Below are 15551 nucleotides of genomic sequence, written 5' to 3' on the forward strand. Positions count from 1 at the left end.
GTTTCCTCCAAAAATCACTTGTTTTATTCAAATCATTGTAGAGAGGGTCAGAGACATTATCATGAATGTCACATAGAAATCATTGGGCATTGTTAATGTCTTCAACTACAACCCAAAAATCAAAATCAGAGTTGTATCCTAGGCAACGAACAAGCAACTGTCTCTTGCCCCTACAAGTACGGCTCTTTGATATCTTTTCAATTTGATAAATTTTTACTACTGTTTCTAACTTTTTGTAGTTCATATTTATAAAAACGACCGAGGATCTCATCATCTTTGGTGTCTCGCAGCTGTTATGTCTTGGGTTCAGTGTCTAGGATTTTGGACACTTTAAAAAGTTCAGTGCTCCATAAATAATTCCCCTTTTCAAAAATATTGGTGGATCTATTAATTCGAACAGTATCGCCAACATTGAATTTTTTCTTCACATTTTTAGTTTTTGTCGTTTTTTCACTGGAATATGGCTTTAGAAAAGCATCAAATATATTTTCACTGCAATGAAATTCCTGAGAACTAACACCGGACAGGGATCGATGTGGTCTTTGTTTATATATTTGTATGATTTTATCTAAATCATGAATAAAAGCAGCAGTATTTTTCAGCGTGCAATGTCTCGAAATTAAGAGACGAATCGTTCTTATCAATCGTTCAGCCAATGCAGCCTTTATCGGACTCTGACTATGATATAGCTTTGTATTATGTTTCTATAGAACCTTTTGCACATGTGAATTCACATATTTGCTACCACGAATTTGAATTTTTCTATAGCAATCTTGTTCAAGAATACTTTCTAAAGCCTGGGCAACTTCAACACCTCTCTTTGTTCGCAATGGAATGGCATATGCATAGCGACTAAAGACACTGATTGTAGCTAGAATATATTTGTAGGGTGTATTGTGACGCTGTTGAATCACATCTAGAGTTAAAAGATCAGTTTGCATTATATGCAGAGGGAAAAGGGCTTTAGTTTGTCGATATTGTTGTCCACGAAGCCTGCGATTCAGATGCAGAGTATAACTCGGTCCATTTTCTAGATACTCTTTTGAATTTTTAATAAGCTGCCACCTATGTCAGAGGCAACTTTAGAAAGCGTTGTGGGGGAACTTAGACTTCCTGCTTCACCAATATTTTCATAGACATGTTTTAAAACTTCATCTATTTTGAACGTAAACACGTAGTGTAATATCCACTCCCCTTTTACACACTGGAGGGTTCTGCTTGTGAGGATGAGTTGATATCAATACGTCTTCGCTTTTGTCTAATCATCGTTGGTATTATCAAATCATTGCTGCTGCTAGGAGTGCTAGTATTCTTCTTCTTAAGAAGAATTAAGCTAGTAAGAAGAAGAAGCTAGTATTTTCCAAGATTGATTTAAAATCTTCGTCTTCTTCTTCTTTTTTGAATGGCGTTGTTGTTGTTGGCGTTGTTAGAGGACTAACACCTCTACTATATTCTCTTAATTTCTTTGGAATTTGGTTATTGCCGATAAGTCTTTTGGGGAAGTCTGATGCATTTAGAAAGGTGTAGAGATTATTGTCAAATGATAAAAGTTCTATACGATTCGCAACAATATCGCAAATTAAATCAAGTAGATTATAACTTTTTCCCTGAATTATAATTTGTTTACCTGTGTTATCAACTTGAACTTGATAATCATCACCACTTTCCAACATGAGATATATTAATACTCTTTTACTCTGTGCTCGATAGGTCACTGGCAATAGGTTTCCAATTGATGTCACTATGGAATTCAATTCCTTCTCCTTTGATTGTGCTGCAGAATCTTGAGGAGATGTTTCCTGTTTAGGGGGATCTTTGATAGTGGTGGATCTCTTACGATAAGGTCTATGTTTGTCCACACAACGCAGTACATCTTGAAGTAAAACTAGCTTTTCATCATTGGTAATATTTTCATCATTAATAACTTTGCTTAGATTGTCTTCAAAGTGTTGCCCGGGTGAGAGGAAAAGTTCTATTGGAGTCAATTTATAAGGTTTATCCATCTAGGGGAAACTTTTTACAAGTCCTGCGACTATTGGTTGTAAAAGAGTAAAAAAGCTACCACCCGTTTGAAGGAGACGTTTTATTTTAAAATTTTTCCTTTGTTTTTGCAAGCCAAGGCACGTACAATGGATCGATGTTGCTTTGTCTGTTGTCTAACATCTTCTGGCAAGTGTACATTGCCCTCGGTTAAATTTAAACAAAGTTCGGATATTAGATTAATAAATTCTTTGTCAACACCATGTTTGAGTATAGCTTGCCTGAGCGTGGGTTTTGAACTGCGTAGAATGGAAAATAGGCGCTTATCTTTATATAGTTTCTTCAGTTTCATGCTGTTAACTAATTGCCTTTTGTACTGTTCACGGGAAGAAATACAGTAATTTCCTCGTTAAAAATAGATGTGACTACACGTAGATCCTCGGGCGTATTCTGATTAAAATCTAGAAAAATGTACCCGTAGGGCTTATTTGTCGCCTGGCTGTACGCTGAAAGTAGAAATTTTGGAGCACCGGGATATATTTGTTTATTGAGAGTTATTAGAGAACTTGAATCACGAACAACTCGGTAGAAAATATAGACGGTGCAATTCAAAGCAAGGGTTCTCATACACTTGCTCTGATGAAACAGATTGTGTAGAACTAGGGTTATGGAAATGTGTTCATGATGAGAGTGAATGGTAAACAGTTGTAGCATTTCCTGTGAGAACTGTTCAATTGATTCAGCCAGATCATCAATAATTAGCCATGAGTTTGGTTCAATACTATTGAAAACGTCAAGTCCCCGTTCTAATTGTATTGGCATGGACGTGGCAGCGGCAACAGCCTTTATTTGATCGTAGGACTCCTGCCAAATACTATAGCAATAGTAATTTTTTTGGTGTTTCCAAAAACATTTTATTACAATTTTTAATGATTTTAGCTAAAAGTGTCGTTTTCCCCGACATTGATGGACCACAGAGAAACGATCTGAATGGAGTTTTAAAATACATACTGCTGTTGACAGCAGTTGGACTACAACTAACTGTAAATCATACTTGTCTAATGAATAAATAATAATAACACATTTGTAGACTAAAACAAAGCACACAAGCACACTACAAAGCACATTTGTAGACTAAAAATAGAATAGAATATGAGAAAACACAATTTACAACATTTAAAAGACGAGAATCTCCCAAGGGCCCCACCTCCGGGAGCCGAAGGGCAGGACCCCATCCCTTGGCACTAGACAACTGCCTACACAGTTTCTGTAGACACTCATGTTGAAAATGTTTTTTACAAAGTGTGTAGGCACCTCTTAGCACGCCTCTTTTACATCCTTGCCGTGTGTTTCCACACAGTGAACTTTGGGACCGGGGAACACCCCATTGTATATTAAATCACTCCCCGTCTTCGACTTTAACATTAATAGTTGATTTGGGGCCTGGCGTTTCACCAACTCGGGGTAGATGCTCTCATTCCAATTCGTGAAATCTATCTGCGGGCCAATGTGCACCCCATTTTCCAAATCATTTAATAACTCCACGGTTTTAACTTTTAACAGCAGAAGATCTGTGTCCCCATAGTAAACTTGAACCTCCTCCTCCCTTGGCCATCGTACTTTGCACACATTGTAAAAGAACGACAACATCAGTTTCTTGAAAATTTCAAGTACTGAACTACCCCCCGCAATATTCTTATTCAGAACAAAATTTTTCTGTGTAACAGAACTATATTCGGGTCTATGCTCGTGAATGTTGTAAAATTGGGGTCGTAGATAATTCATGCACATTCTTTGGGACAAGTTACGACGTCACAACGTGATCTGTTTCGCACGCTTTCTCACATTTTTCCGAAAGCTGAATTTAAAATAAGCTTTTACATTTGTTCTTCGACTTTACTTTTTGCCTCTGATTGTTTAATGACAAAGGTGTCAATAAACGTCTTCAAGTAGGGTTTCTGATCAAATTGCAGGACCCTGTGTATTTTTGTGACCCTGAAACCATTGCTCACCATCCACCGCAATAGGACGTGGTAATTGTATGGGCTCAAAGACTCCTTTGTCACAGGTCTATTCACGCACGGAAAAACAAAAGTTGCAATGGTATGTGTCCGTCAATTTCAAAGAACCATCCGTGCGGACCATTTTCTACGACAGTGTGAATGTCGTGGATGTCACAAGGATTTTCAAGCCATTTGTAATTACCACATGGTAAACAGTAGTGAGACATCGCTAAGGGGTACAATGAGTTCATGTCAAGGAAAACAGCATTGGACTTTACACCATCAGCAGAGTTCCGGCCAGTTGAATCCGTTTTTAAGACGAGATACCCGTAAAAACTAATCCCCCCTCATAGATCTTTCTACAAATAGGTGTTGATCCACATCGGTGATCCAACCTATTTCCTCCCTTTTTAGAATTAAGTCCATGACGAGGTGCGGTGTTGAAAAATAATAACCAATGTCTAGTCCAAATTCTGAATAAATTTGATCTGTGTTTTGCAGACAATGCCTAATAGAGTTAACGCATCACTGGCCAAGTACATTCTACAATAATTCCAACCATTTTTACAACCACCCATAGCCCATCCCTCTAAGCAAATTCATAGTCCTCGTCAGTGCATTCACTATCGGTAAATGAATTATAGAATACATCAATGGGAGAGAGTTTCTCCCCACTTAACCGCGCGCAAGAGCAGTAATAGTCATACGCATATATGCCTTTACAAGTCAGTAAGTAATACATTTCACTGTCTGGAAAGTGCTGTTTAAGCAGAGGGAAACTATCAAAATTGTCACTTTTCTGCACTTGAATTAGTTGACTCAGAGCTTTGGGGAAAAAACTATAAGAATCTAAAAAACAGACTTTATTCCAGCACGTATGCCCATTATCCACTGTCTGCCATTTCAACTCTAAAAGCAACAGCTTCTCAGCAGATTTGGGAATAATATTATAGGTAAATGAGCTATTTACCCATGGACTATCTACACCCCCCCTCCCTGTGCATACGTGTCAAAGCCGGTAAAATAAATTTCAAATCATAATTTGAAATTGTGAATGAAAACCGGTATAAAAAACTGCTTGCTTACATTCACATTGCACGATTTGTGTGCCACACCACGAAAATTACTACCCCCTGACGATATTTCCTGCCACAAGTGATCGTGATTTCTGACTTTACCCTTCCCTCCTCTAGTCTTTTCCCCCTAGTCCCTTTCCCCTTAGTCCCCTCTTCAAATTGCCCCTTACATACCAAACATATTTTCTTATTTTTAATGGCCAGGCGATCCTCTGCTGATAATTTCGTCGGGTATTCTGCATTTCTCAAACGGGATGTAGCTCCTTTTACGGCGACAATTAATATAGTCAATACTTTAATCCTGAAATCAATTTTGTCCAATGTCTTGACAATTTCTAACGGTCGGACGGTGTTAGAACTGTCTCATTGTGCATGGACAGATAAAACTGTGATGGCTTGATGTTCTTCGATACGATTCAAAAATTGTGGGTCATTCACATCCACCAGCTTAGCTTCACAATCCAAGCTTATTTTATCGCTTTGCATTAGAGTATTCTGAAAATTTTTAAAACGTAAAATTGCTCGGTCCCCCGAAACTGTTTCCACCGATTGATATCCCTGTCTTTTACAATGTTTCATGTGAGTATGTAAATTTAGTTCACTACAAAATTGGGACAAACACATTGGGCAGTAGTAACTTACACCCCACCCCCGCCCCTTTTTACCCTCACATAAAACTCTACTAATATCCGTAATGGGATTGAAATGGCCAATTGAATTGGGTTCACTAGGTGGTGTGTACAAGAACCAAATCCAGTGTTTCACCGATTCAATCGACGGCGTTCTTACTGGGAATATTACCCCCTTTTTATTAGAACGCATGCCCTCTTCAAATTCCATTTCGTACTGTAGCACTGTAACACCGATGTTTAAATGGGCGTTGGTCCGTTCAAAAATATCTATCGCTCTGAGTGTTACAGGAAATTTTTCCGCTAAACAAGAGAAATCTACTGGGGGAAAATCAAACCCCTCCTTCTCATGCACGGCCCAATTGTCCAAATTTTTCTTTGCAGCTTCATTTCGTAGAGGTTCGAAAGCTGATATGAGAAAAGCGTACATGAAGCATTTTTAGCCTGTTTCGAAACAGATTTGTGGAACGCCCTGACATCCTTCTAAATCTGGATAATATTTTAAAACTAAAGCCCTCCCCCGCCCCACCCCCTCGTAAAATAAAATCTTTTTAAAATTTAAGTATATTTACACATAAATTTTCAATAAATAAGAATAAGGAACCACTCCCATTCTCATTATAATTTCTGAGATGAGTGACAATATTGTCAACCCATTGCATAAATACACTTTCGTAATTTTCCAAATAAGGATACACCACCAACATATCGGTGTGCATATAATGGTCATAGACCTTCCCATGACTCTCATTTAGATAAAAGTATTTTTAAAACAATTGCGGCTTTGATACTGTCCCGACCCCCCCCCCCCACGGCTGAATCCGGTTTTCTAAAAGTGCAAGAACTTTTTCTACATATTCATGAATAAATGGGGTCGGTTATAAATTTTCCCCCCATAAATGTAATAAATAGATCGCCAAAGGTTGCATTAAAAACGTCGATTGTAGTCAATATTGAATTTGTTTGTTGAAATTCCGGTAGCAATGATAAATGTGTATCATTATCCCCTCCGCCTTTTAGGTCATCATTACCTAAGCCCTCTCCCCCTTGTATATCATCATCATTTAAACCCCCTCCCCCGCAGCATAGCCTCTAGTGTATTAGGGCTATGTAAATCCATCCAAGCCATTTCATTTTCAATTAAATATGATCGAACCGGGACAATATTCATTAAATCTGAGGGGGAAGGATTATCATTTAACTCTCTGGAAAAATTATCTAAAATTTGCATAGTATTCGGGCTTAACCAAGGTAAATCACCCTCTGAAGTAGCAGCATTGCCTTGTTCAACTATATTATTATCAACTTTGAAATATTTACTATTAGCATTCAAATATTGTCCCCATGAATTGTCTGCCCATTCCGTGTCATTGATAAAAGTGTTAGCATATGTATCATCTAAATTCTCACTACCTTCATAGCACCCCCGTACCTGAATATCACGAAACTCCATTGGCGCTTCAATTTGAATCATTTCATCAATGTGACTTGTTTCTTCATATGGGAGAGAAGGTAGTGCTTATGGAACCGATGTAACCTATAAGAAAACAGCCACTTAATTTCAAAGTGTATAAAACACTGTTTTTTTTAAATAAAGTTGAAAATTAGGTTAATAGTGACTATATTTTCTAATTGTTTAAAACATGTGCTAAAAAAAATACACACTTAATAGTCGTAGCAGAAGCAATAGCAAAGCCACTATCTGTGTGCAAATAGTAGGCTACCATTTGGTTAGTTTTTTAAGCTTTGTAATCGCGTCTATTTCAAAAACTGACATCAGGTACTTATTTCTATACCAATAACAATAGTGAAACTACTTTTTCCGTTAAAAATTGAATTTTAATTGCCATAAATTTGCAATATTTATTATACTATCTCAGCGAATTATCTAGTAGAAAAAAAGCAGCGCATACGCCGCTCACACTAAAATAATGAAAATCATAACATGTAACATACTTAATAGCAGCACTATTTAGCAGTATAATATACATTAATTTGCAATATTCATTATAATATCTCAGCGAATTATCTAGTAGACAGAAAAATAATAAAAGCATTGCTTGCGCCGCTCACACTAAAATAATGAAAATCATAAGATGTAACATACTTAATAGCAGCACTATTTAGCCATACACTAGTCTTAACTTTGCAATACTCATAGTTTTCTTAGCGAATTATCTAGTCGAAAGGAAAGCAGCGCTTGCGCTGTGTATAATGAACATGACATTCTAGTTTCATCTTAGTGTACTCAAAATGGAAAACAAATAGCATATGAAAATATTTATCATGAGCGACATCTGCCCCCACCCCTCTTGCAATTCATAAGATTTACTGTAGAAAATTCGACTGGAATAAAAATGCATCTTTTTTCTGAGAAACCTTTCCCATTTCCCATCTCACAATTCATAGGATTTTGTCTGAAATATTATTAGTATCAAAATTATTCATTTCCTTTGGGAGAAAAAATCATTAGTGAAAATATCAATAAATTTAAACTTACATTAAGATCTGCAGTAGCAGCTTGCGGGCCATCAACTTCACTGGCATGGCGGACAGGTCTTGAAGTCTGTGCAACTTCACTTTCTTGCATGGAGGTGACAGAGGGATTTGCATTGTGGGTAATGGCACTCTCGCCTGGTATAGAGGGCGTAGAAGGGGGGGGGCATAGACAATAACTGCAGGTCTTGAAGGACCGGTGACTTCACCATCTTTTGTGCGGAGCGTAGATGTGGCAGCATTTCTTCTTTGTGGTTTTGGGGGCGTGGAAGAACCAGCCATCTCCTATCGCTGCACGGGAGTAGCATCATTGACCCTAGCCCTCTTGTTGGGTGGGGGACATTGCTCAAAATGGTCCTTAAAAAGAAATTAAATGTTAGTTTTTCGTGTAGAGAAAAACCGTACAAATTGTAGTGGAAAACCAGCCTAAAATATGAGATTAGAGGTAAAAATGCTAGCCAATATACACTTAATGTAGACTTCATTCATGCAACCCCATATATATGTATATATATATATATATATATATATATATATATATATATATATATATATATATATATATATATATATATATATATATATATATATATATATATATATATATATATATATATATATATATATATATATATATATATATATATATATATATATATAAATTAAATGGACCCATCCCCTCTCCTTTCTGTGAAGGTAAAACTTTGAATATTTAACTAAACGATTATTTCTCTTCATAACAGAAGTATTTGCCTTCATCAAAGCCATTTGAAAATAGAACATCCCCCCCCACTCATAAGGTATAATTTTCTGCAAAAGCAATCCCTTCCGCATTGTTAATAATAGATGTCTTTGTTTAGAGTACAAGAGACATAGGTCTAATTTTACCAACCCTTCCCCCCTAAATTAAAGACATTGCTTTCTAGCCTTGTATATCAAAGTTAAAAACCTTAGTTTTCACGCTCCCCCTGAGAATATAAAAGAAACTTTATCGAAAGAAAGGTATAGAATTAAATAATAGACACTAGTAAAGCTAGAAAAAGGAATAATGGCTCTCGTTTTCCCGCGAGACATTTCAAGATGTACCTAAAAATATGCACTCTAAATGGCTGTTAGCATCCCCCCGCCTTTTACATACTTTCCATGTCCTAAAATATCTATATTAAGTATTAATTTTGCAGAAAATTCGTTCCCCTCTTTCAGACAACATAGAATTACGCAAAGCTCTGACACCTCACAAGCTTAATTAACGATAAACCCTCCAGTGAGAGTTTATTTACGAATATCTAAAATATCTAAAATCCTGAAAAAATATCCTAAAATATCTACATTAAGTATTAATTTTGCAGAAAATTCGTTCCCCTCTTTCAGACAACATAGAATTACGCAAAGCTCTGAAACCTTAAAAGCTTAATTAACGATAAACCCTCCAGTGAGAGTTTGTTTACGAAGCTCCCCTCTTGGTGGAGATTACAGCCTTAATCACACACAGTTTTGTTTAGACTGCAAAGAGAGCCGATTCTATTTTGATGGTTTTAAATGCATGATGGGAAAAAGGCACTTTTTAAGTAAAATAATTCTTTTTCTTACGAATTAAATGGTGGCGAATGGTGGGGAGAGGGGGGGGTTACGTAGTGGAAAAAAGAGTATATTTTGAAACAAAGCAAAGTGTAAAGATTTGTTTGTTTTTTTTGGGGGGGGGGGTATACCCTGAATTTGAATATATTAGAGGGGAGGGCTAAAATTCATTTCCGACAAAAAACGATTTTATTTGGAAAAAACAAAGAGAATTTACTAAAGAGAACTCACATTATAAATTTGTGTAGCTAAGACTTTTAAATCAAAGGTATTTGATGTTCACTCCATAATGTTTTGAAACGTTATGTTACCTTAGCTTCAAAGTGTGATCATTATAAACATAATCTCAAGGCTGAATTGTGATGTGAGAGAAACCTTATGTAAATCCATTGACCTAGAAATAGATGTCAATGATCTTGTACCGTTAGTATTTCCGACTCCTGTAATTGGCCTAGAAAGAGGAAATGGTCTTGTACGTACAGGGATTGTAGGCCTCTGATTGGCTGTAATTCTGTACGTTTCGGAGTAATACCTGGCCTTCTACTACTAGTTACCAATTAACTCAACTGTTTACTTAAACCTCAACTATTTATTAAAATCTACTGTAAATAAAATATAACCTATATATATAATAATAATTTATTTTTGACCCGCTAACATTATAAAAAAGTGGAATAACAAAAGAAAACAAAAGGTAAAGACATACAAAACAAAACACATGCAAAACAAAATCAATACAAAGAACAACATAAGCAAATCAGAACAATCGCACAAAAGGGTGAAAAAAGCCCAACTACGGGCAGGCCTCTTCTTTCAAATTGGAGTAGGACTCATTAATTATATTAAAGTATCAGCTACATTAAACATTCGAGTAATATTACGGTTTATTTACCAACGAGGAACATCCAAAAGATATTTAAAATAACGAAAATGAAGAGCTCTAATATCCTGCATATCACTAGTATTAAAAAATGGGCGCAAACCTGATAGAAAAAGAATGGAATGGTCCCAATATGTAGAATAGAGTTTAGCCAATGCCTAACGAGAATGTCGGCCGCAATTTGGGACAATTTTAGCATAACCTGCTTTAAGCTTATTCTTGATATCTGCATGTGCACTAGCACGGATAGCTTAAATAGAAGAGCGGATACTATTCCCGATCCAACGGAACGTAGGAGCCGGCTTAATTGAAAAAGAGCTACAAATCAAATCACCACTTGGGTTTTTAGCATTGAAAACTAAATACTCACATTTTTCAGCATTAAGCACAAGGCCAATTTCTTCCAAAAGCTTAGAAACAAACTAGGTAGACTTAGCTAGGGTGAATTTTGAACGGCTAATAAGTAATAAGTCATCTGCATAAGCAATATAAGATAAATTAGTTAGACCCGTAAAACACGACGTAAAAATACGAGAAAGCACAGGGTATAAACAAGCATTAAAAAGGTATGGTGACATAATCCCTCCCTGCCTAAGTCCAGACCGAATAAAAATATTACCAAAAAAGATCTCTCCTGACCGAAGTCGAACATGTGAATTTGCATACCAAAAACGAAGGACACATATAAAAGATGAATTCACTCCAAGCTGGGTAAGAGAATACCCATAATTGGCTGTGACAAGCCAAGTCAAAAGCTTTTGAAATATCTAACGCACATAAATGAACTTCAGACCCATCTTTTTGTGCTTGAATTAAAAAAGAAGTAAGAATTCGATGCGCATGTTGGCATCCTATATTTGGTTTAAACTCAAATTGATTGGACACATAATCTACTTTTGGAAGAATTTCAGGAAGCAGGACATATTCAAAAACTTTGCTCAGCGAAGAGGCTACCGTAATAGGTCTATATGATGCGTAATTAGTCGGATCTTTCCCACGTTTAAGAATCGAAGTGACATTCCTGCACAAAAAAGAATGAGGCATCAAAGACGTAAACAGACAAATTTTAAATAATAACTGCAAATGATAAATCAGTTTTTTAGAATCAATATGAAGATGAAACATACTAATAACATCAATTTCACATGATTTAGATTTTAAATGCTTAACACAACGAATCACACGGTCAGCAGAAACGGGAGGCACATGGCCTTGGTAAATTTTCGCAGGTAATACATAAGAACAGAGGCTAACAAACTGAGAGTGAACCACGTGATTCATAATATTAAAAATCTTATTATAATGATTAATCCAAGAGGCATTAGGGATCACTTGGTTCCACTGACTAGAGGTCTTCGGAAATTCCGCACCATTGTACCTTACTTTACGAAGATAACGTTTAAACTCCAACTTCGTTTTCTGTTTAATGTCAAAAAGGTGACCCCTTAAAGGGCGGCCACACGCTACCCAAATTCTAAGCCACAATTTTGCACGATTGTTTACAATTTTTAAATCAGAGTCAGATTTCCTATATTTAACATATTGTTTTAAGCTTAAAACGACATAGTGGGACAGCTACTTCTTCAGCTTTTTTCATGTAGGAAACAATTTGGCTGTAAAATATATTGATATGAACTCGATCTTGTGGTTATATAACATAACACTGTTAAACATTAAATTAAATTTAAATTTAATTGTAGTCAAAAGAAGAGCAAGTCTTAATAGGTATAGAGGCCAATCCGATTTATTGCAGTCTCTTATGGCTATCCACTGTTTGTAATTAGTACATAAGGTCTGTTCAGCCCGAATCTTATTGATGGTGACAGTGGCTGAAAGGGGCAGAGGGTCATAATCACGTTCATCCTGGTCAATGTGAATATCGCTAATGGAAACACCAGAAGAAACAACACAGTGATCAATATCAGACAATGAACCGCTATTACGCATGTATGAATGGGATGCATCTTTATCCAAAATCCAATAGCCACTAGGTAGCAAATCCAAAAATAAATCAGTCCGTGTTGAGGTAGAGTTTATGTCGCAGTTCATATCGCTTAACAGGGTCCAAATTACTCTCAACACTAACAAGAAGGGTCTTTAGTGATGCACATGCTTTAGTGTACTTTGTTAGAGAGGAAAAAAATCCTTGGTCGCAAGGGAGGTATTCATTAATAAGAACTAGGTTAACAAAACGGATTGCAATGAAATAATCACATTCACGATAACACACAGGTGATAGCGGGACTAGTTTATGTTTTAATAGGCAGGCCAGCCCACCTGAAGGTCTCCCGGAAGTTTTTCGGGCACTACTAGCCAACACCAAGCGTTCTTTACTCTTGCGAAGGGAGTTCAAACTCACCAAGGGCAAAAGATGTTCTTGTAGAAACAAAATGTCGAAATTAGATAGTTTCTGGTTCAAAGAATCATCCTTATCCTTCGTTCCGTTAATGTTGAATGAGCACATAGAAAATTCGATTTTAATGGTCATTTTCTTAGCTGACTAGAACGTTTAGCTACAGCATTACGAAGGATTCGGCATTTTAGAGAAAATGAAACATGATTGCCATGACAATTATCACATTTAGGGGTAGCGTGGCACGGGGAATTGCGCGACGATTCATGCTCTTCTGCACAGCGGGAGCAACGTTTAGGGTTATTACAAGAGGATTTCAGGTGATTGGCAATTATAACAGCACCTCGGTGGAGGCTGGAACTCAAGAACGTGGAAAATCTCATAGCCAACTTTCACGCCAAGCTTCTGTGCATTAGCAAGGGCAATTGCATTTTCAAAACACTTTAGCAGCAAAAGAATTGCCAATTCGTTTTGCATCCTTAATATTGCCACAGCAAATTAGCATGCTCACGTCAAAGGCATTTGATAAACCTTTCACAATACCTATATATTTTGTTTCATTTACTTTGACGTCACAGTTGCTCATTATAGAGGGAACAGAATCGCAAAAGTCCTTAGAAGCAGTCTGATCAATCCGCACCACCAATTTATCGTTGTAGGGCTTTATGCTAAGAATACATTCATGACCAGGTATAAGGTCAATCACTTCACGGCGTTTTGCAGGATTATTAAGGTGAAATGGAACTTTTGAAGTGACAATAATGGCCTGATTATCAGCGATGGCTGGGGTCTGGGGTCACTAAGAGGAGGGAAATTTAGATCATAAGACACAATTTTCTCACGAATTTGCTTGAGTTCGGAGTCAATGTTTAGAAGCCTTGATGTGAGGCTTGAATATGCAACGGCTGGAATGACAGGAACCTCGGTAGGCAAAATAATCACGTAAGTAGGCAAAATAAAATCATCAGACTCGCATTTCTGAAAGGTCTAAATTATATCCTTTATGTGACGGTAATTAGCTTGATCACCTTGCCGTCGAGGCACACATTCGCCCACGAACACTCGAGACCATAGGTCAGTTTTAGCTATCATAATAGACTTTTCATCAAAAAAGTCAGCCGCATGTTTGGCAATAATTTCATTATCCATTTCTTCATGAAAATTCGACTGCACAAAGTTTGTCACAAGGGAATTTGAAATAGTCTGCAAAACTGTAATCCGCTTATAAAAATAAATCCAAAATGAAAGTTCACAGGGAAATTTCACAGCTTGATTAAGGTTATATCCGAAAAAACTCGTCGATGTTACCATAACGACGTCTGAATACCAACTGATATGAAAAACAATAGATAAATAAATAACTGAATTAAAAATAATTATAGATAAATAAAAATACAAAAGAAAAATAATAATAAAAAATCCGGTCTCCATCACTCTCCAATACTCAACTCCCTCCACCGTGTCCACCCAGCCCCCGCCCAACCTTACCTCTCCAGCTCACCTTCCTCCTCTACCCACCCAACCAGCCATAATAAAATTCAACAATTTCCCCCCAAAAAATAGTGTTTTAAATTCTTTTTAAACTGAGGTACGTTTTCCGCCACCCTAATGCTCAATGGTAGCTCATTCCATGCAGATGGACCCAGGTGTTTCATTGAAAATGAAGACCCGTTACCACGACGCAAATCAAGAACTATATTATCACTTTGTCTAGTTCTATAATTATGCAGGTCACTATTAATTTAGTAAAACATTTTAGAAACATCAGGGGATAAATCATTCATGCACTGAAACACAAGTACTGCAGATTGGTAATCTCTTATCTGACCTACATTAAGGAGCTTCAGGGACCTAAAACAAGCACAGGTGTCATATATATCCTGGACATACCTACCGAATGTTCTAACAGCTGTATTTTGTAAAACTTGCAGTCTTCTATAGTTGGATTAGAAGTTACTGCTCCATAGGAGGCAACCGTAGGAGATGTATGGATAAACCAATGAATAGTATATAGCTAGAAGTATCCTTTGAGGGGGAAAGTGCTGCAGACGTCGAAGTATGCCAACCCCGCAGGCAATTTTTAATCACGAGATAAAACCGGGTATTTTTACCAAAATATGTATAAAAATTGTCACCTTTTCAAGAAAGCTATCGACAATATGAAATATTCACTTGTCCTTAGCATTCAGGCATCAAAACGAAGGGTCTATGTGTTTTTTCCCTTAGAAAATCCCCCGCAGAAAATCCTTCCCTGAAAATTCCCTCCCCCCATTTTCCCCAAACGTTTCCGATCAAAATTTTGCGATAGCCATTTTGTTCAAAATAGTCCCTAAGTTAAATAATTATGCCTCGAGATTTGACAACCCTCATTCCAGCCCCCGCGGCAGGGGCTGTAAACTATGAAAGTTGTGCATTGTTAAGATATAAGGTTTTTATCTGAAGGGTGGTCGTATAAACTTTGGAGGAAGGCATATACCTGAAAGTTTGCATTTTAGTTCCAAAACATCTTAACTCTCATTGAGCCTTCAGGTAAATACATCTTGTGGTCGTAGAAAC

The 15551-nt window shown here is 36.9% G+C and overlaps 1 protein-coding gene across 1 annotated transcript in view; it reads left to right on the plus strand.

The window, feature by feature from the left end:
• LOC148948666 (MKRN2 opposite strand protein) overlaps positions 1-15551 on the plus strand; it is a 72994-nt gene that overhangs the window by 16600 nt on the left and 40843 nt on the right. The gene's annotated exons all lie outside the window — the stretch shown is intronic.

This window comes from Artemia sp. Qi Xiang Cuo, chromosome 9, assembly GCF_049724085.1.
Source record: "Artemia sp. Qi Xiang Cuo chromosome 9, ASM4972408v1, whole genome shotgun sequence".
Classification (NCBI taxonomy): Eukaryota; Metazoa; Arthropoda; class Branchiopoda; order Anostraca; family Artemiidae; genus Artemia; species Artemia sp. Qi Xiang Cuo.